The sequence below is a fragment of the Chiloscyllium plagiosum genome, unplaced genomic scaffold (genome assembly GCF_037043375.1).
Source record: "Chiloscyllium plagiosum isolate Xiang-an unplaced genomic scaffold, Cpla_swu_hap1 HiC_scaffold_51, whole genome shotgun sequence".
Taxonomy (NCBI): Eukaryota; Metazoa; Chordata; class Chondrichthyes; order Orectolobiformes; family Hemiscylliidae; genus Chiloscyllium; species Chiloscyllium plagiosum.
In genome coordinates this window covers 35,138,264-35,159,295 of record NW_028270189.1, presented here as the reverse complement: position 1 = coordinate 35,159,295, position 21,032 = coordinate 35,138,264, and positions in this window count along the sequence as shown.

Here is a 21,032-nt window from a genome sequence, read left to right as displayed (position 1 = left end):
CAGCCACACAATCTCCTGTCTGTTCCGCTCCCCCCCTCCACCCCACCCCACTCACCCCGCCACTATCGGGTCCTAATAATTACTTTTGAAGTTATTCTGCTCACACAAGCTTCTGAAAATGTGATTCCTTCCCGGAACAGATGAATTTGGCTGAATTCCCTTTCCTTTCAGCAATGAGGAGATTCCAATGAATCCAGATCCGGAATCCTCCATGAGTGATAAAACCGACTGTATTTTTTTGTTCGCACACATTGCTGTGATGAGGGACAGGGAAGGAGAAAGGGAGGAACAGACTGTTCCTTCTCAGACAGATTACATTTTCCATTTCAAAGTTGATTTAGAGATGTTGTCAGTCCCCAAACTGGACCATGTGAGCTCTCTTTGAACCTTGTCTGAACGATATGACTCCATCACATTCACTGAATCATTACATTAACAAATAATTACCCTACTTGATTTGAAGATGTGTTTATATGTGCCTGCATAATATAAAAATAAAACGTTTAATGTCTTCACAATATCTGCGTTAAAATTAATGTGTTTTATTCTTAAAGAGATACAGAAATTGCTGGAGATGCTGAGCAGGTCTGGCAGCATATCTGAAGAGAAATGAGAGTTAACGTTTCTGGTCCAGTGACCCTGCCTCATTCTTGTGACTTATTCTTAAATTACATCCCCAGTTTTATTCTCGTACACAAAAGGAAATATCCATCAGGTATTCACCAGTTGCACTCTACTGATGATCTTTTATGGTCAATAAGAACATCTCTCATTCTCAGGGCTAAAATGTTAATCCTTCATGACATGATGCCTTCATCCCAAGACCGAGTAAGGAGAAGTATCTTTCTAATGTTTGAAAGCAATTTTTTTTTCTAGTTGTGGGGATCATAACTTCAAACAATACATCTGATGTGGTCTCCACATTGCCAGGAAAATATCGTTAAGTTCAAACCCGAGACCCATTGCACGAAACCGAATCATTCCATTTCCTTTCCAAATCAATTGCTGCATCTTCAGAGTATCTTGATGAGATTCATCTACAAGACACACAAATCCCTGTATACCATCAAGTTCTGCATTCTCTTTCCATTTAAATTATTTACTGCTGTTTTGTTGTTTTCCAAAAACGCAAAGTTCCAGTCACCCACATTGAACTGTTTTTTTTGTCGCAGGTTTACTCACTGCCCTCACTTGTCTGTATATCATTGCAGATGTTCTGCCTCCACTTGACACCTTATTGAATGTTCGTCCTGATGTATGAGCAAACTGAGCTCATGTCCATTCAGCCCCTTCATCCAAGGCATGAACCTGGATTGTAAACTGTTGATAAACCCACGCTGATCCCTGAGGAATTCCACTATTTACAACTTTCCAAGCTGAAAATTATCTCTATTCTGTATTTCCAGCTAGTTAGCCAGGGATTCCCTGTTTCTGGGTAACTGCCCAGAAAGGTTGGATGGTCTCCTCCTGTGCGATGTAATTTAGTCAATGTGTTGAATGAGTGTATTCTATTCCTGTGTAACTCCACTGAGGGCCAGAATGGCCTCCTCCTGTCTCATTATAACGCATCTGACTGGCTGAAAGGGGCTTTCCTCTCTCTCTGTAACAACCTCTGTAGCTGACCACCCCTCTCCTGTCGAGTATCAGTCAACATTCACTCTTCTGCCCATCAAAGGTCAGTCAAGATCAGCCTTGAATATCTTCAATGACCCAGTCTTCACTGTTCCCTGGGGATGACAGCGCCACAGATTGCCCAGTCCGAAGGAGAACGGAACAAGGTTGTCTCAAATGTCAATGGGAGATATTATAATTTTAAAGTTTGTTAACCTCACAGCAAGTCGCCTCCTCTTCTGGGAAATAACAGCACAACAAATGGGAACAAACGTAGTCCAATCAGATACTCAAACCTATCCCACAGTCGCATTGACTTTTCAGTAAAGTATTTTTCAAACTCAGCCTCCATTGCACACTCCAAACGTATTCCTGTCATCTGAAGGCCACACAGCATAGGAAATTAAAATAAGATCATTAGGCCCATCAACTCTACTTTGCTGTTCGGAACTGCCTGACATATTTCTCAACACAATGCCCCTACATTCTCAATGTAACTCTGGACCATGTTTAAATCAAAAATTATCTATCTCTGTGTTAAAGACATAATTGTACCTCTCTCTCTCTCTCTCTCTCTCTCCATATGTATGTGTGTGTGTGTGTGTGTGTGTGTGTGTCTGTATGTTTAATCGGAGGACACAGGGTGGTGGTGGAGGGTTATGTGTGCGTGTTTTGTGTATATCTGTTTAATGGCAGGACACGGGGTGGTGGTGGAGGGATGTGTGTGTTTCTGTGTATAACTGTTTCATGGCAGGAGACAGGGTGTTGGTGAAGTGTTGTGTGTGTGTTTCTGTGTATATCAGTTTAATTGCAGGAGGCAGTGTAGTGGTGATGGGGGTTGTGTGTGTGTGTTTCTGTGTATGTCTATTTAATGGCAGGAGACAGGGTGGAGGTGGTGGGTTGTTTTCAAACTAGAAACCTGGGATCAGATGTGATTCACAAGAGCAAGTGTTGGATCCCCTTTTATTTGTCATTTATGTCAATAACTTAGATGAGAATTGTAGAAGCCATGATTAGCAAATTTGAAGATGACATCAAGATTGGCTGTATCGAGGACAAAGTTTATTTAATGTTTTCCAGTCAGTGATTATAACGATATCTTGATCAATTGAATATGTGAATCATAGACATGTACAGCAGGGAAACAAACCCTACGACTCATCCAAGCCGACGAGATATTCTGGATTAATCTTGTCCCATTTTCCAGCATTTGTCCCATTTCCCTCTGAACCCTTCCTATTCATATACTCATGTCTTTTAAATGTTGCATTTGCGCCTTCCTCCACCAATTCCTCTGGCAGCTCATTCTATACATGCACTATGCTTTGCGTGAAAAGGTTGCCCTCTCGGTCACTCTTCAATCTTTCTCTTCCCACCTTAAACCTTTGCCCTTCAGTTTTGTTCTTCCCTACCCTGGGAGATAGACCTTGACTATTTCCCCTTCCCATAATTGTACAAACCTCTAGATGTTATAAATGCGACTCCAATCAACACCAATGGCTGTGCTTTCAGTCATCATTGGCCGAAATTCTGAAATTCAATAATGACAAATCTTCTATCTCCATCAAGTCACAATTATAAAAACATTTTAATCCACCCATTCGGACATATAATGAAACATCTCCGTCGGATTTGAACCTAGAACCTTGAGGCTCAGTGGAAGCGGCACTACCACTACTCAGCAATAGCCCCGATTCTCCTGTGTGCTTGTTCATCACCTTGTTCTGACATGCTGTGACACACATCCACAACAGGCAGGACATGAATCCAGATCATCTGCTCCAGACATTGTGACACTAACACAAGTTCATGGAATGAAATCAAATCCAGAACTCTGGCACAGAGGCAGGGGGGCTTTCCATTACACAAGATTTAAACCATGCCCAGAATTTGGGTCATTTTTAAAGTGTCAGCTTTCAGATCTGCATGTATTTATTACATTCTGAATAACATTACTAATAGACCAAGGCAACAGTTCTCATTGTTAAACAAATAAAAGGTATCAAAATCAATTACAGGAATGGTGACTGCATGTGCTCTGCTATCCAGAATAACTAGGAAAATCTTTAATTACATGGCTATGATTTCCAGCTAAAATGGTTATTGTCTGTCATCTGCAAAATTAGCAAAAGAAATCCTACAGACACACTCTGAAGGATCTCGAAAAGATATCAATGCTGAACACCAGACATGAGAAAAGAGCCCAGTTCCTGACCAAAACATACTGGGCACTATTTCCATCCTCAGACACGTGGTTTCCGTTTTCCTAAAACCATTAAGTGATACAAGGCAACTGGTTACTTTCCAGCCTCTCCATAACCACTGTGCAATCTGACTACACAAGGCAAACCAAGCACTGGGTCTTTGGGAAACTCAGGATTGGTGTCTATAAGCCTTTTCGTGAAGGGAGGGTCTTTTAAACCCGAAGGGGGAAGATGATGGGGCGTTAATATCACTCACTGGGCTGAGGTGTGGCAGATGGAGTTTAATTTGGATAAATGTGGGGTAATGCATTTTGGCAAAACAAACACGGGAATGGCTAATGCAATTAATGGTAGTGCGTTGGTAGAGTTATAGAATGCAGGGATGCAAGGGTGCTCAGATCATTGACTTTAGAAGTTGTGAGTCATGCTGAGATTGTGCTATACATTGAAAAAGCTTCTTCCGTTGTACTGTGTGCAGTGCTATTATAGGATAGAGATTATTAAGCTGGAGAGTGTTCAGAAGAGATTTCCCAGAATTTTGCCAGGAACACCACAGCTTCTGCCTCGGGAGCCTACAAACACATGGCATGAACATTGGATTCACTGATTTACAAATCTCCCCTGGCCAATCCAGATCCTAGATCCAACCCTCCGACTGAGATCCGCCCTGTTTAGGGGACCAATCTGTCCATCTTCCTTCCCACGTATCCACTCCACACTCTCCACCGACCTATTACCATCACCCTCGTCCACGTAGTGCCTACCTTTCCCCCAGCCTCACCCCCACCAGTCCCTTTCCCCCTTCGCAGTTCTGAAGAAGGATCCTGTCTGAAATGTTGACTCTCTTGCTCCTCGGATGTTTTCTGACCTGCAATGCCTTTTCCACCACCACATTTTATCAATACTGAATTCGACAGCTTGTGCAGTCACCATTGTTTCTTAGGTGCAATTCCATGTTAACATACAATGCTGTCTGGCTGTTTGAACTTCACGTTGTCTTCGGAATATTTTCTCTGTTGATCATGGACTATAAAGGTTCTCTCAATGTCTTACTGATATTGTAATGTCTGAGCAGTAGTTACAGAATGTATGTTTCCAGTTATAAACAGACAAACATGTTGTTGTTCCGATAAACCACCAGGATTATTCACATATCCAAGTCAGATTGAATAATTATACTCAATTGATATACCAACCCCAACATTTGTTCACTCAGTCACCCTCACATATCCCATCCAGAATACGTAAATTATATTTTTTGAGTTTTAATAAAACAGTATTGAACTGTATTCCATGTGACACCCCGTCGTACAGTGGGAGCGTCACCGACAGCACTAACAGGGATCAGCAGCTCCAGAGTGTGGGGGAGGAGAGATCAGAATCTGAGACTGTAATGTTCCAAAAATGGACAGGAATATATCCTCAGGTTTTTACTGGCTTTCCTAGCCTGGATATCAAGATCATCACGGATCCAGGATATCCTTTGGGATGGTGGTTACTATCCCATTCTCGCGATCGTTGGTGTTCCTGGTAGGTCATTTTAACTATCCATTAAAGCCAGCTAAAATGTATTGCTGCTATATTATCTAAAATATGAAAAGTTGCAAGTCAACATTTTCAGTTCCAACCAAAGATTCCATTCGTTAGAAATAATAACTTGTAAATTACTATTTACAAAATATTCACCAATATGCAGGCAGGAAGTAGGCTGTTCTAAAACTCTATTTTCCTTCTAGCCCTGCACAGATGTGCATTTCCATAACCTCTCTACTCACTAATCCTGTCTGATACCACCAACATGGTATCCCAGTCTCCTCCTCAGCCTCATTGCAACTTCTGAGTGAAGCATTATTTGTGCCTTTGTTAAATCCGAATTCACCTTTTTCAAGACCCTTCTAACCACATAACCATTACAAAATAATAGCATTTGAGATATTTCTCTTGTTCTTTGCACAGAATCTGTCAGACGGGAAGATAATATATGGTGCTCAAGTCATTCACTCACAATCCAGAGCCACAAAATAATAATCTGTTGATATGTCATGAAGGAAATTGGTGCCATTGAAATGAAACCAACATCATTATTTATAAAAAAAATCCCATCTGCTGATCTCATGTCCTTGAGACGGCAATGGTCATCCTTCCCTGGTCAGGTCTCTGTGTGACTACAAACCCACAGCAATATATTTTTTACTCTTTACTGTCCTGTGAAAGAGCTGAACCAGCCAATCAATTCAAGATCAGCATAACATGCTGGCCTGGCCAAGGCTGCACACATGCCGTGAGGGAAGAAAAAAAGGAAAGATAGATCCCTCCCTCTGCCTGTTTCCCATATTTCCATTCAGGTTGGTGACCATTCATTATTTCAAGTGCATTCTTTCTTAGTCTCTCCCTGACAATGATGTTCATCTCCATTAGTACCTCTGGTGCTGGCTTTATTGATGCTGACATTCAGATGTAAGGAACTTCTAAATACCACATCATTCCCAGTGCATAGAGAAGGAGTAGGGTTTTTATGGATCAGGAAAGAAACGAAGATGTCTAAGTGAGGAAAATTAGTTATTGCAATCAACCCTGAGAGTGTTGTTGAGGCAGTCTTTGGGATCTTGTGGACTGATTTTCTCTCCTTCATAAAGAATGATCGCTTGCCGCAGAGAGAGTGCCACGAAGTTTCACCAGACTAATCCCTGGTCTGATGTTACCATGAGGAGTGAGTGAAGATTAATCTCTAGCGCTGTGAGAGAATGAGAGGTGATTGTATTGAATCTTGAGGGGGAGCAACAGTCACTAACGATGTTCTGAACAGACACTGATACGGTGATTAAATTCCATGACTTCTGTTTTACTCGGGTGACATGATTGTCGATAGTTTAAGAGTCTCTGAGAATATTCCCCTCACACTTCCCCACTCCCCATGTCGACTGAGAGACACAGAGTGCCAGTCTTTGAATAAACTCTCCCTACATTAAAACGGTTCATTTGGTGTGTAATGCTGCACTGAACATCATGTTATTCTCAATCCTGCAGCAACCACGATACCTTCATTCGAAAACAGTTACTTCTTCCTACCAGCTTCTGACCTCCATGGAGAACACGTGCCTGTGTTCTTGGAGATGGAAGGTGTCTCCTTGAGACTTGGCACAAAACATTTGGTTTCCTTCCTCACTGCCAGTAAACCACGTTAAGGTATTACGTGCACCACAGGCAACGGAGTCACGAGGAACATCGTGGAGCCGTCTATGAGTGCATTCTCTGGTTTGTCATGTTGGTGCATCAATGACACTCTCCTATTCCTGTATAAATGTCTCGAGGGGGTGAATGACCTCCACCTCGTCCCATGAAACAGGCTCATGAGTCTGATTGAGCTTTGCTGTTCCTGTTTTACAGTTCGATGCACTGACTCGATCCCGCCTCTTCCAGTGGAACAGGCTGGAGGACTGAATGTACTGTCACTCTTCCTGTTCAGTAGTTCCGATGGGCTGAATGGCTTCCACATATCAGTGTTTAACCGGCTTGATGTGCTGAATGAGCTAATCTTTTATCTGTGGAAATGTACAGAGCCTGGCTGTGCTATTACATGAATGTTACTTTAACAGGACAAACCGGAATGCTGTCCAAGTCTTGCTGCACATGGACATAGATTGGTTCAGGAGCTGAAGGGAGACAAAATGGCGTAGGGGGTGCTGTGGTGGGGGGTGCAGCCATTGATGAAGCAGCTGAAGATGTCTGTGCTGAGGAAGCTACCCTAAGGATCTCCTGAAGAGATATCCCAGAAGTGAGAGGATGGTGGCCACCGACTACAAGCATCTTCCTTTGTGCTGTGAAAGACCCCAAGCAGTGGGGAGGTAATACCTGATTCCCATTAAGCTCAAATAAGTAGGTGGCCTTGATGACATCCTCAGTCAAAACCTGCCTTGATATCAAGGCCATTCACTCGTTCCGGGGCCCCTGTGTTCCCCTCTGGTTCATATCAATAACTGAAGGTGCATATGTCGGGAGAGTTTTGCTGTCACAGAGGGTAATGAATGTCAGGAATTATCTGGTCTAGAGACCTAGGGGAGCTTCATCACTGAAAGCAATTAAAGAGGAGGTAGATGGATTGTTGATCTATCAGAGAGCTGAGGGGTGCGAACAATTGGGCATTAAAGAGGAGTTAATGCTAACAATCGATCAGCTATGATAGCATACTTTAGCGTGATTGTCCAAACTAACTGATCCTGTTCCTTCGGTTCTCATATTCTGTAATTACAAAGTTAATTGTTGCAATTTCCCTGAACGTTCTATTTTTGAATTTTGCAATCAGAGAGAGCAAAGTATATTGTGCGTCATCTCTGAGTGAGGTTTGGGGGGCTGCATTCACAGTGAATCTGCGTCTACACAATAACTAACAAATGAAGCACAATTTTCAGAGAGGACACACTGTGTAAAGAGACCAGAGGTATCTTGCGAACCCAGCCTTAATTTCCCCGTAACATTTTCCAACCACTGAAAACTATGTGTGACAGTCTTGACGGAGTGAATGAGATTCTGTGTTCCTGTAGACCATGTATTTGGAGCACGTTGCCACCATCTACGCCAGTGCAGGAGGTTTGATGGTCTGAATAGAACATAGGAACATAGGACTGAGGAGCAGGAGCTGTTCATTTGACACTTTGTCACTTATCCTCCAGGCATAAGACCTTAGCTGATCTGATTGGACTCAGCAGCACCTTTCTGTCTGTATACCATTTTCCTACATTGACCTGTCTATAAAATGTTTGAATACAACACAACTTTAAATAAGTGCAAAACTCCAGGCACCACAAAAGTTTGGGAAAGTGAATTTCCACTTGAACAACCCTTTAAGAATTTCCCATTTGTGTTCTGACCAATGTTGGAGGATTACTGTTTACTTTCCCAGTCCCACTCCTCCACTGGGAACAACAAATTTTAAATGGAACTAATTTAGGGATATGACTAATGGCATAAGTCTCAGACTGGGTCATCTTCGAAAAAAATAATGTGACACACAGGAATTTGAACTCATAACAAATGGTAAAGTAATAGAGTGTCCCAATTTTTATTCTGCCTTTGAAGTTATTCTGCTCACACAAGCAGCTGGTAATGGAATTGCTTACCGCAGCAGTTGGATTTGGCTGAATTCCCAGGTCCGATTCCATCCTCTGGCAACTGTCTTTCACATTTCCCCTGTGTCTATGTGAGTTTTTTTTCCGTATTCTCCGGCTCCCACACACAATCCAAAACTGTACAGGTTATTGACCTTGCCGAACTGCCTATAGTGTTCAGGAATGTTCAGGTTAGGTCTATTACTCAGGGGTAAATAAGGAATGGGCCTTGTTGGTTTAGTCTTCACAGGATCGGTGTGGACTTCTAATATTCATCTGAATCTTACCCGTCCAGTCGTGCCACTTTCGGTTTTAACATTGTAACTCTTTCTCTCTGTTTCTCTCCAAGGTCTTGAGTAAGAACTTTGTAGTGTCACTGATGCCAATCTTAAGTAATTGCAGAAAAAATGAATTTGTACACCTTGCGTTGTTGTTCGTTTCCCAGTTTATGATGCTCCCTGTTGGACAGGGCGTTTGAGCAGCTTTGATACACGTTTTTCAAGCTGTTCAAAACCAGAAATTGCTAGAGAAACTCAGCGGGTCTGGCAGATTTTGTGCAGACAGAGAAACAGAGCTAGTATTTCAAGTCCAGCTTGACCCTTACTCAGAACTGAAAAGGACGTTTCAATCTATTAACAAAAGTGGACGAGGGTTGATGGGAAGCAGAGCATGTGGATGTGAAATGTCACAGAGGAGGGGCTTTTGATTGAGGTGAAAGAGAAACAGATGTAAATTGGGTGTATATTAAAGTGTGAATGGGAGAAATGATTTATCTCAACTGACTGCAATATAAACAAGACATAGACAAGATTATAGGGAAACCAGGAAGCAGAATGTATATAAAATGGAGAACAGTCATAATGGGTTCAGACTGTGAAGTTATGGAAATTATTGTTAACTCCTAAGGGCTGCAACGTACAATCCGTGCAGTGAGGTGCTACTCAAGCTTGGATTGTGCTTCATCCATTCATCTCAGTCCAGAAAGTTTCCTTCTTGGAGTAAACTTTATTGAAAACACCTCTTCCCCTTGCACTGAATATTCCAAATTTCAGAAAGTATTTTCAGCCTTCATCTCACTGTAGTAATGGCAACTGCACGCTGACCGTGTAGTATAACAATTCACATTCTTACTTAGCTCTGGTTAGAGAAACGTTTTCACTGTAGAGATCATCACCCCCTTTAGACAAAGGAATTTGTTTTCTTGACGTCTTATTGGCACTAGTAAGAGTTTCACGCTGCCTTAGTATTGTAACATGGAGAGAAACAAATCACAGTATGAAGTTTGCCTGAGTGTTGTTTACCTGTCATTTTAAAAATATTGTTTCAAATTTGCAATGCTTATTAGTGAATGCTTGTTCTTGAAGTTAATTTCAAATGGAATGGAGAACGTTGAGAGTTGACATTATGGAAGTTAATAAAATCATGGGAGGATTAGATAGGGTGAGTTGCCAAGGTCTTTTCCACACGATAGGCGAGACGATATAGGACACAGCTTTAACGTGAAAAGGGGAAGATTTAACAGGGACAAAAGGGCAACTTTTTCACGCAGATGAGGAGTGTGTATAGAATGTGCTGCCAGATGAGCTAGTAGCTGCAAGTACAGTGACAATATTTGAAAGACATTTGGACAAACATATGAATGGGAACCGTTTAGAGACATGTAAACCAAATGCAATCGCATGAGACTAGTTTAGTTTGGAAACCCTGTTCAGCATGGGCAGGTTGGATGAAATGTTTGTGCGGAATGTGACTGTATGAATCCAGAAAGCGAGGGGAAAAGCAAGAAATAGACGGATAAAGGATGAAAAGATATGATGTAAACAAACTGGCAAGAAATTTAAAAATAAGCATCACAAGTTTTTCTGTGTGTATATAAAAAGTTGAAGATGAGTGTGTGACCTGTGGTGGAAAGAAAGTCAAGAAATTATATGGAGAACATTCGGAGGGTGTGACTGGGGAATTGTCTACAGGGAACAGGCAGTTAATTTCCACCAGTATTTGACATCAATCCTCACAGGAAAGGCACTGTAAGTATTTCAACATTATCAAGAAAATGGTAATAGGAGGATTCCCGAACTGTCCCTAACAAAAGGAACAAGGTTTTTAACAACAGATAAGACTAAGAATAGGCAGGTCAGCAGAAATTCATAATTGGTTTTAACAGAAGTGGTTACAGAGTTACCGGTGCCACTATGTGAAATATTCCATCACTCTCTGGATTACAGAAGTTTTCCAGAGAAACTCGTGAAGCTCCAATATAGCGCCTGTTTTCAAGGATGGAACGAGACAGAAAGCAGGAACAATTTAGCCTACCTATTATTACTGGGAATCTGCGACGGTCAGTTTTTATTTCCGCATGGTCCGGTTCCCACTCGAAAAATGTGCAGGTCATTGGCCTGGATGAACTGCCTACAGTGTTCATGAATATGCAGGTCAGGTCCATTAATCAGGCGTAAATATAGAATAGGGGAATGGGTCTGGTTGGATTAGTCTTCACAGGATGGGTGTGGACTTGTTGGGCCGGAGTGCCTGTTTTCACACTGTGATGATTTCAATTCTAATATTCATCTGAATCTTTTCCATCCAGTCGTACCACTTTCAGTTTTAACATTGTAACTGTTTCTCTCTGTTTCTCTCCATGGTCTTGATTAAGAACTTTGTAGTGTCACTGATGCCAATCTTAAGTAATTTCAGAACCGATGAATTTCTACACCTTGCGTTATTGTTCACTTCCCAGTTTATGGTGCTCCCAGTTGGACAGGGGTTTGAGCAGCTTTGATACATGTTTTTCAAGCTGTTCAAAACCAGAAACTGCTGGAGAAACTCAGCAGGTCTGCCAGCATCTGTGGAGACAGAGAAACAGATGTAGTATTTCAAGTCCAGCTTGATTCTTGTTCAGAATTGAAAAGGACGTTTTAATCCCTTGACAAAAGTGGACGCGGGTGGAAGGGAAGCAGAGCATGTGGAGGTGCAATGTCACAGAGGAGGGGCTTTTGATTGTGGTGAAAGAGAAACAGATGTAAATTGGGTGTATATTAAAGTGTGACTGGGAGAAATGGTTTCTCTCTACTGACTGCAATATAAACAAGATATAGACAAGGTCACAGGGAAACCAGGAAGCAGAAAGTATATAAAATGGAGAACAGCCATAATGGGTTCAGACTGTGAAGTTATGGAAATGAATGTTACCTCCTACTTGCAGTAACGTACAATGCGTAAAGTGAGGTATTACTCGAGCTTGGGTTGTGCTTCATTGGAACATTGCAGCAGCTCAGGACCGAAATGTCAGCATGAGAGCAAGGAAGGTTATTGAAATGGGAAGCAGTGAGAAGGTCAAGGTTATTCCTCCCGACAGAGTGGGAATGTTCCTCAGTGCAGTCTCTCTTTGGTCTCACCAGTGTAAAGGAGACTGCATTGTGAGCAGCAATCACAGGAGACTGGACTGAAAGAGTACAATTGAAATGTTGCTTCACCTTGGAGGTGTGATTGAGTCAGTCTCCGCTGATCATATGTTCAGCCGCATGCAGAAGTTTCCCCCGAAAGATTGATAGAACCAGACATCGAAATTGAGGATTTCTGTCTCACATCTGGTCTGAGTCGTGATGTGAAATTACACCCAGAGAAAGGTCTGTGGGTATACATGGGCATACATTCAAGCAGATATTCCATGCTGCTCATAAATTGTTGTTTCTGTTCGAAAAGAAGTACTTGAAAGAAGATGAACCACCCGTGGTTCACAAAGTCTGTCAAGGATTCTATTCAATCACAAATTAACAAGCATTAGTGTGCGCCCAGATTTAGGACATGTCAGGGACCAGAAGCAGATGCGAGGCTGAATTTCAATAGTGCTTCCTAAATTAAATTTAGAAACCCCTGCCATTGCTGCTCCATCCTCTTACTTGCTTGTCTCCCATTTTTGATTCCAGTTTTTCCCTCTCCAATTACAAAGCACAATCTCTGACATTATGGTCCCTATCCACCACAACTGAAGTTCTTTGATCAAGTCTATCTTCCCAGCAGTAGCATCAATTTCCGTTTGTGCTGCCACTTTGCCTCTGGTCTCAGTCTGGTTTCGCCTCTCCATTCATGCTGATTTACACCTCCCACTCACATCTCATTCTGGAAAATTTCTTTCTTGCAGTAAACTTTATTCGAAACACCACTTCCGCGTTGCATTGAATAATGCAAATTTCAAAAAGTATTCTCAGCATTTATCTCACTGTGCTAAAGGCAACTTTAAGCTAACCGTGTAGTATAACAATTCCCTTACTGAGCTCTGGCTAGAGAAACGTTTTCACTGTAGAGATCATCATCCCCTTTAGACAAAGGGATTTATTTTCCTGACGTCTAATCGGCACTAGTAAGAGTTTCACGCTGCCTTAGTATTGTAACATGGAGAGAAACAAATCACAGTATGAAGTTTGGGCTGAGTGTTGTTTACATGTCATTTTAAAAATATTGTTTCAAATTTGCAATGCTTATTAGTGAATGCTTGTTCTTGAAGTTAGTTTCAAATGGAATGGAGAACGTTGAGAGGTGACATTATGGAAGTTAATATAATCATGCGAGGCATGGATAGGATGAATTGCCAAGGTCTTTTCCTAACAATAGGGGAGACGAACCAGAGAAGATACAGCTTTAAGGTGAAAATGGGAAGATTTAACAGTGATAAAACGGCAAGTTTTTCACGCAAAGGAGGTGTGTATGGAATGAGCTGCTAGAGGAGCTGGTAGATGCAAGTACAACGACAAAATTTAAAAGACATTTGGACAAACATATGAATGGGAACCGTTTAGAGGCATGTCGACCAAATTCAATCAGATGAGACTAGTTTAGTTTGGAAAAACTGGTCAGCATGGGCAGGGTTGGAAGAAATGTTTGAGTGCAATATGACTGTATAAATCTAGAAAACAAGGGTAAAAGCAAGAAATAGACGGAAAAAGGATGAAAATATATGATGTAAATAAATTGGCAAGAAATATAAAAACAAGCATCACAGGTTTTTCTGTGTGTATATAAAAAGTTAAAAATGAGTGTGCGACCTTTGGTAGAAAGAAAATCATGAAAGTATATGGAGAATATTCGGAGGGTGTGACTGGGAAAGTGGCTACAGGGAACAGGCAGATAATGTACACCAGTATTTGACATCAATCCTCACAGGAGAAAACACTGTAAGTATTTCAAAATCATCAAAATAATGTATATAGGAGAATTCTCGAACTGTCTCGAACAAAAGGTACAAGTTTTTTTAACAACAAATAAGACTAAGAATAGGCAGGTCAGCAGTAATTCATAATTGGCATTAAAATAAGATGTTGCAGAGTGACCGGTGTCACTGTGTGAAACATTCCATAACTCTCTGGATTACAGAAGTGTTCCAGCGAAACTTGTGAAGCTCCAATATGGCGCCTGTTTTCAAGGATGGAGCGAGACAGAAAACAGGAACCATTTAGCCTGACCATTATTGCTGAGAATCTGCGACAGTCTGTTATTAAGGAAGGAATTGCAGTGCATTTAGAAAAGGTTCAGACAGAGTCAGCATGCTTTTGTGAAAGAGAAACTATATTTTGTCTTGTAAAATCATGCAAAGTTTTTTTTGGAGATCCATGGGAATGTAACAAGCGGACGTGATAAAGGGGAACTGCGAGAGATGAGGTTTCCAGAGATTTTCCACAAGGTATCACAAAGTAAAGGCTCTTCCCCCAGACAGTATCTCATAGTATGATGGATAATATATGAGCATGGGATGACGGATGGTTATCACATAGAAATTGGACAGTCAAGATTCATCGATCTTTATGATACACACGTATCTACTGGATTAGCACCAATATCAGTCCAATGGCTTCAGTTATTTACATTGAAACTGAGAGCCTGTAGGAGGGAGCTGACTGCAATATACATCCGAATTTGAGGATGACACTGACAACCAAAAGGCAGGCTGTTATTTACTGAAGAGGAGTCCCAACAAAGCAGCAATACAAAGGAATTGGAGTGTTCCTGCGCATGAAACATAAAGTCGTTCTGCTGATGCAGAAAGTGACAAGATTGGTAGATTAAGTGAGTTTCTGGGATGAAAGGGTTGAATTATTGAGTACATCAAAAATGGTGAGGCAATTATTCATTGTGTTTGAAATGAATAAGCATGACATTACTGAAATGGACACGGTACCGAGGGGGCTTGACAACGTGTTTGTTGAGAATGTGGTTCCACTCCTAGGAAGAGTGTCTCACTCCGGGATTTTGATACAGAATAAAGGATATCGATTTCAAACCTGGATGTAAAGAAATCTCATCTTTCAGAAGATAGTGAATGTCTGGAATTCCTGATCCCAGAGAGTTGTGGGAACTGGGTCAATTAAAGCATTTACAGACGGGGTGGATTGGTTTCGGACATATAAGCGAGTTGAGAGATACGAGGGTGTAACAGGAAAGTGGAGTTGAGCCAGCCTAAATTCTACAAATACATTTTCGAAACAAGACCTAACCATCGGCGTGGCCTCATTCTGGCTGTGTGCAGCAGGTCCGAAGGGTTGAATGGAACGTCAGAACATCGGGCTGAAGGACACGAGTGGGCCAATCAGCACTTCGACACTACTCCACCAGTAATGTAGGTCATGGTTCATCTCATTGTGCTCTCAGCTGCACTTTTCTCTCCATGCACCATTATCCCTGATACATATGTCTATGGAAAATCAGACGAAGCCAGCCTCGATATAATATAAAGATTCAGCCATCACATACTTCTGGGAAAGAGAATTCTCACTTGAATAAATGCCCACTTTGTGAATTCTCCTCACTCCGGTTCTGACTGTGGTTGGAGGGTGTGACTGTTACCTTTTCTAGTACCACTCATCCACTGTTCGCAACAAATTTAAATGTAACCAGGTTGGAGATATGGCCGATGATAAAGGTCTCAGACTGGGTCAGGTTCAGTGATAGGAACAAGTCTTGCAGATTTCTTTAGTCATCCACATATAACTAATAGAAATATCTGAGCAGCATGGTGGATCTCTGGTTAGCACTGCTGCCTCATACCACCAAGGAGCTGAGTTCAATTGCAACCTTCAATTATTCCCGTATCTGTGTGTCTTTACTGCCGGTGATCCAGTTTCCTCCCACCGTCCAAATATGTGCAAGTTGGAGTTAATTGCCCATAGTACTCAGGGATGTGTAGATTAGGTGGTTTAGTATGGAAAATGCAGGATTACATGGTCAGGGTAGGGGACAGGTCTAGGTGGGATGCCGTTCGGTGGGCCAGTGTGTACTCCATGGACACAATATCCTGCTTCCACACTGTTGATGTTCTATGACAATGACAAGTTTGGACTGGACAAACACCCAGTGGTTATCTACCTGATCCATACTCCTAAAAGTCTTGCATATTTCAATAAGATCACCTCTCATTCCAATAGTAATCTATTAAAACCTCGATAATATATGCCCTTCATCCCTGGAATACGTGAAGTGAAACATCTCTGAAATGCTTCCAATATAATTATATCTTTCCTCAGGTAAGGAGACAAAAAACAACCTCACACCCCAGATGAGGTTATTTATTATTTACCAAGTGTTGTGAGATTTTGGAAATCTCTTCCCGCAGAGCATTGGAGGCAGAGTTATTGAATATTTTTGAGGCATAGACAGAAGGCTCGTGGATAACAATGGAGTCAAGGATTATGGGTCAGGAATATGCAGTGTGGGGGAAATGCTTGCAGTAGTACAAAATGACACTGATCCAAAACACCCAGGAAAATAATGCAAAACAAATGGTAACATAGATTTTAAAAATGCAAAAGTGATAGAATAGTGTTCCAAAGAACCATGGGGCTGCTATGTCCTGACAGAAAGACCACTCGTGGTGGTTTAACCTGAGGGTCAGCACACCTAAGCGGTTGGGGTGAGCTTGAGGGAGAGTCCTCTTCGTAGTAACCTCTTCAGTGTGGGGAATTGAACCTGCGCTGGTGTCCTCCCTCTGCATCACAAAGCAGCCCCATCCAACCAAATGAGTGGGAGACAGTGTAAATGTTACAGACAGGAACAGCCACAGACAAAGGACAATAGAAACTTTCAAAACAAGGGAAAAAGGTACAGTTCAGATAACGGTCAAGATAACGGCTGAGGATAAAATGTTTTCGGCTAGAAATTGTATCTTATCACGACATAAGTGTTTGGAAGCTGTCTTGGCTGAATAAAATAAGGCGAGACAAGTGAAATAACCAGAATACTAATTGTTATTGCTTTCCAATAACCATAAAATAAGTGTGCATTTTGTTCAATCTGTGTAAAATGAGCTTATCGTTACGTATAATAATACAACTGATGGAATATATTGTTTGGAGTGTCCGTCCCCATGGGAAAAGCCCTCGAACAGGCGCTTGAAGAAAACCGAGGTAAAAGTGCCCGAGTGTCGTCTGGTCAGTGACAGGAACCCTGCAACACGGAGCTGAGAAAACCATCAAATAAGCCGCAATCTCATTATATGCTAGAGCACATTTGATGTGTTGATTGGCCTCATGATGGATTTTAATTGTATGTGATTTGAATAACATACATCTCTACTCCTTCCCTTTTTATGTTACATACTGGTGCATTGACATTTTCCTGAAAACGGAAATTACTTGGAACATTTTTTGGAATATCCCATAATCGGCATACTCCAGAATATTCTATCACCATGTGAGAGCATTGGAAAGGCGAGAAAGAAAGAGAGAAAGAGGAAAGGCGCTGCGTGCAGCAGTGAGAGTGATGGAGCATGAGCCTTGTTCAGGTAGGTGTTATAACGGATATACAGTGTTTATAGTGTGGGCGTAAAGTGGAGAGAGAGAGAGAGAGAAGGTGCTGCATGCAGCAGTGAGAGTGGTGGAGCATGAGCATTGTTCGGGGGTAGATGCTACAACAGATTTCAATGCGTGTGCGGGAGAGAGAGAAGACGGTGACCCTTATGCTTGCAGAATGGGGAAAGTTATTGATGCTTATCCTATATTGTTGGACATTTCTTCAGACCCGCAGATCCTACACTGAGCTGGGTGGTGAGCTCACACCACTGTGCAGGGCAGTTCCAAACTGAAAAAGCTCAACCGTTTGCCAATTGGCCTTTTAAAGATGGTACCAGTGCTAGGGATCACGAGATATCCATAGGGCATCCAAGCGATTATGTTTACTTGCAGCCATGAAAGGTGGGAGAATTAGGCTGGCATTGAATGATAGTACATCGTGGGGTGGGGTGGGTAGTTAATGAGGTGAGTTCGATAAGATAGCACCAGGAAACTAACTCGGCCTCGTCCAGATAATCCCTCAGTCACACTCAATGAAAATGTCACTGAGATAAATTATTGTTAGTTTCTGCCCAATGAGTTGAAGATTCCGCTGACTCCACTGCCAGTTACAACGCTGAAGAACAAATGCTCACCCAAAACTCTCCATCATCCGAACTCACACCAATATCCCATTCACCCATCATTCATGGGAATACTGGCTCACGTTGCAGGATGCTGTCAAAATATCTTCATTTCAGCATTCTGAAACCCGTGAGCTTCCATGAAGTTGTCTCTCAATCTCCCTTCCCTATTTTTCCCAAAAAATATTTTGTTGTTGATATTTAAACTGATTCCCCCACCATCTCTCTCTGTCAGTGTCGTTCACGCCCACTGCATCCCCTGTCATGACACAATGGACATATGGGGCTGTAAATGGATGGGAGCTGCACATCCTGTCACTTCCAGCTTGGGCTGCAAGTTTCCTCACTCTGGGCAGTGATCTAACAGAGTGTTAATGAGCAATGTACTGGGGTGATGAAAACAGCTGCTTTGACGGTCACTGTTCCAGATTTATAGATCCATTCACTGCACGGCTGCCCATACTGTACAGATGCCTTATCCACGTCTATAGAGCAAGACACTGGTATGTGCTGCATATCACCCCATGCTGGACAGACCGTTTCGTCAGTGTTTCTGAATCAGTGCATCGGTGTGTACTGTACTGCTCCACGTGTTGGACAGATAGATAGTGGACTGGAGACACATGTGCTATATTCTATCCTGGACTGATTGTTGGGTTGTACTGAACCTGGTCTGCACAGTGCTCCATGTTGAACAGATATCTCATCTGGGCTTATACGGTCTGGGCTGGACCTGTGAGGTGAATTAACTATGCGATATAATTCCTGACAGAGCTATCACTCCTCCAGCATGACACATTCCGCTGTCAAATCCTGTGTTTCTGCAACATGTTGTTCATTAATTAATTAGCCAATTTAGACGTGAATATCTATCCTTTTTGTTATGGAACTGAGCAGACACATCTCAAAATATATGATGAAGGTAGTCTTGGCCGGAACATTTACTTATTTTAAAGATAAATGTGAGGTGCTGTATTTCAGATGCAATTTGCTTGTTCAAAATATTCGACATTGAGCAAAGCACAATTCATTCGACTACTGTTGACAAAACACAAACAAGCAGAATAATAGTTTGCTTAACTACTAAGCAAAAACTGTTCCAATATGGCAACATCCTATAAACACACACTTGTCAAAAAACAGATCCAGGAAACAGATTGTCTCACATGCAGTTCTCCAATCCAGGAGGAAAGAACATCAAAAGACAATTCTGAGAGAAATATCAGGGAGAGTGTAGCAGCCCGGAGAGATTTCCATACTTCCAAGCCTGCTCAGACTCCAGCAATAACTGGGGAAAGGTAAAATGAAGAATCCTTGTTCTGTACGAAGTTAACCGTCACTCCACAGGACCCGGCCGCAGCTGCAAGGACCACAAGGAATGGACTGTATCTACGATGTTTAAGGCACTGTAGGAGCCTCTCAGAAATGCCTAACACGACATAAGCCGTTAAATGATGGTAAAATAAATGTCAAAGTTAAGCATAAATAAATAAAACGAAAGGATGCAGCAGGCCTGGTTATCAGACACAGCCGGCCTTGGGAGCCCAGCAATTCCGACCCAGTAGGATCATCGAGCTCGTGGATAGAAAGTATCACCTCTCTGCCTCACCTCTAACTTTACAATTGGAGATGATGCTATTAGCCCGATAGTGAGCGATTTCAACGTCCCAACCAGGCGAAGTATTATTGTAATTTGTAAGGATTGTAGTGAAAGGGTTAACTGGAGCTGTTTGTGCATTGAATGTGAATGATGTCAGTCTCCGTGGATTCTAACTGTGTCACTGGAGGGTTTCCCTCTTCTATTAGTAAGGGGCTTCCTTCAACCTGTCATTCCCTAATATCAGCGGCAGCGTCATCCTCAAGATGATTGGCTCAGCAGCTACAGGGAGAGGGAGAGGAAGAGAATCAGATTGGAATGTTCCAACAATGGATCAGAATCTTACAGCTTTAGACTGGAATGTTCCAACAATGGGCAGTTGTTTATCCTTGGGAATATACTTGTTTTATCAGGATTGGGCACGGTTAGAGTTGCGAATACAAGCCGTACTGATGATTATTCAGATAAGTTACTATCCTATCCTCGCTATTACTGGTGTTGCTGGTAAACCTATCTCTATCAATTCTATCAGCGATGGTGAAGGTTATTGCTATTTCTGTTATTTATATTTAACAAATACATAACCTGTTATCTTCAGTTTCAATCACAAATCCCACTTAATTTCCATCAATTTCCGAATCCTCACTCATAAACATCTAAGAAGGAACAAGACTTTTCAGACCCTTGAGTTTTCCTTGTACCCTGAACTGTTTTATGTCTCTATATTCTCTATATTATCAACCCTACCTACACCCACCACTATAATATCCCCAGTCTCCAGCTTTGCCTCAATGCTATTGCAAAATAGGCCATCATCTGCCCCCTTGTTAACTTCAAATTTTACGGCTTCCAGTTGCAAATATTTTGACCACAAACTTTTTCTTGTCTCTCCAGTAATTTCATAATAGGGACCACATTTCAGAATAATAATGTCACTCGCCGTGTTATGAGTCTAAAGGCACTGTTTCAAATTCTACCAGAACCAATGATAGAACTTAGATTCAAATGGCAACAATCGTAAAGAGACGTCATTTTACAGAGGGCAACCATAAACCATCAGGTTTTGTTTTTATTATTTAACTGAAAGCCTTTGGTAAAGAAACTAAGTGTGACAA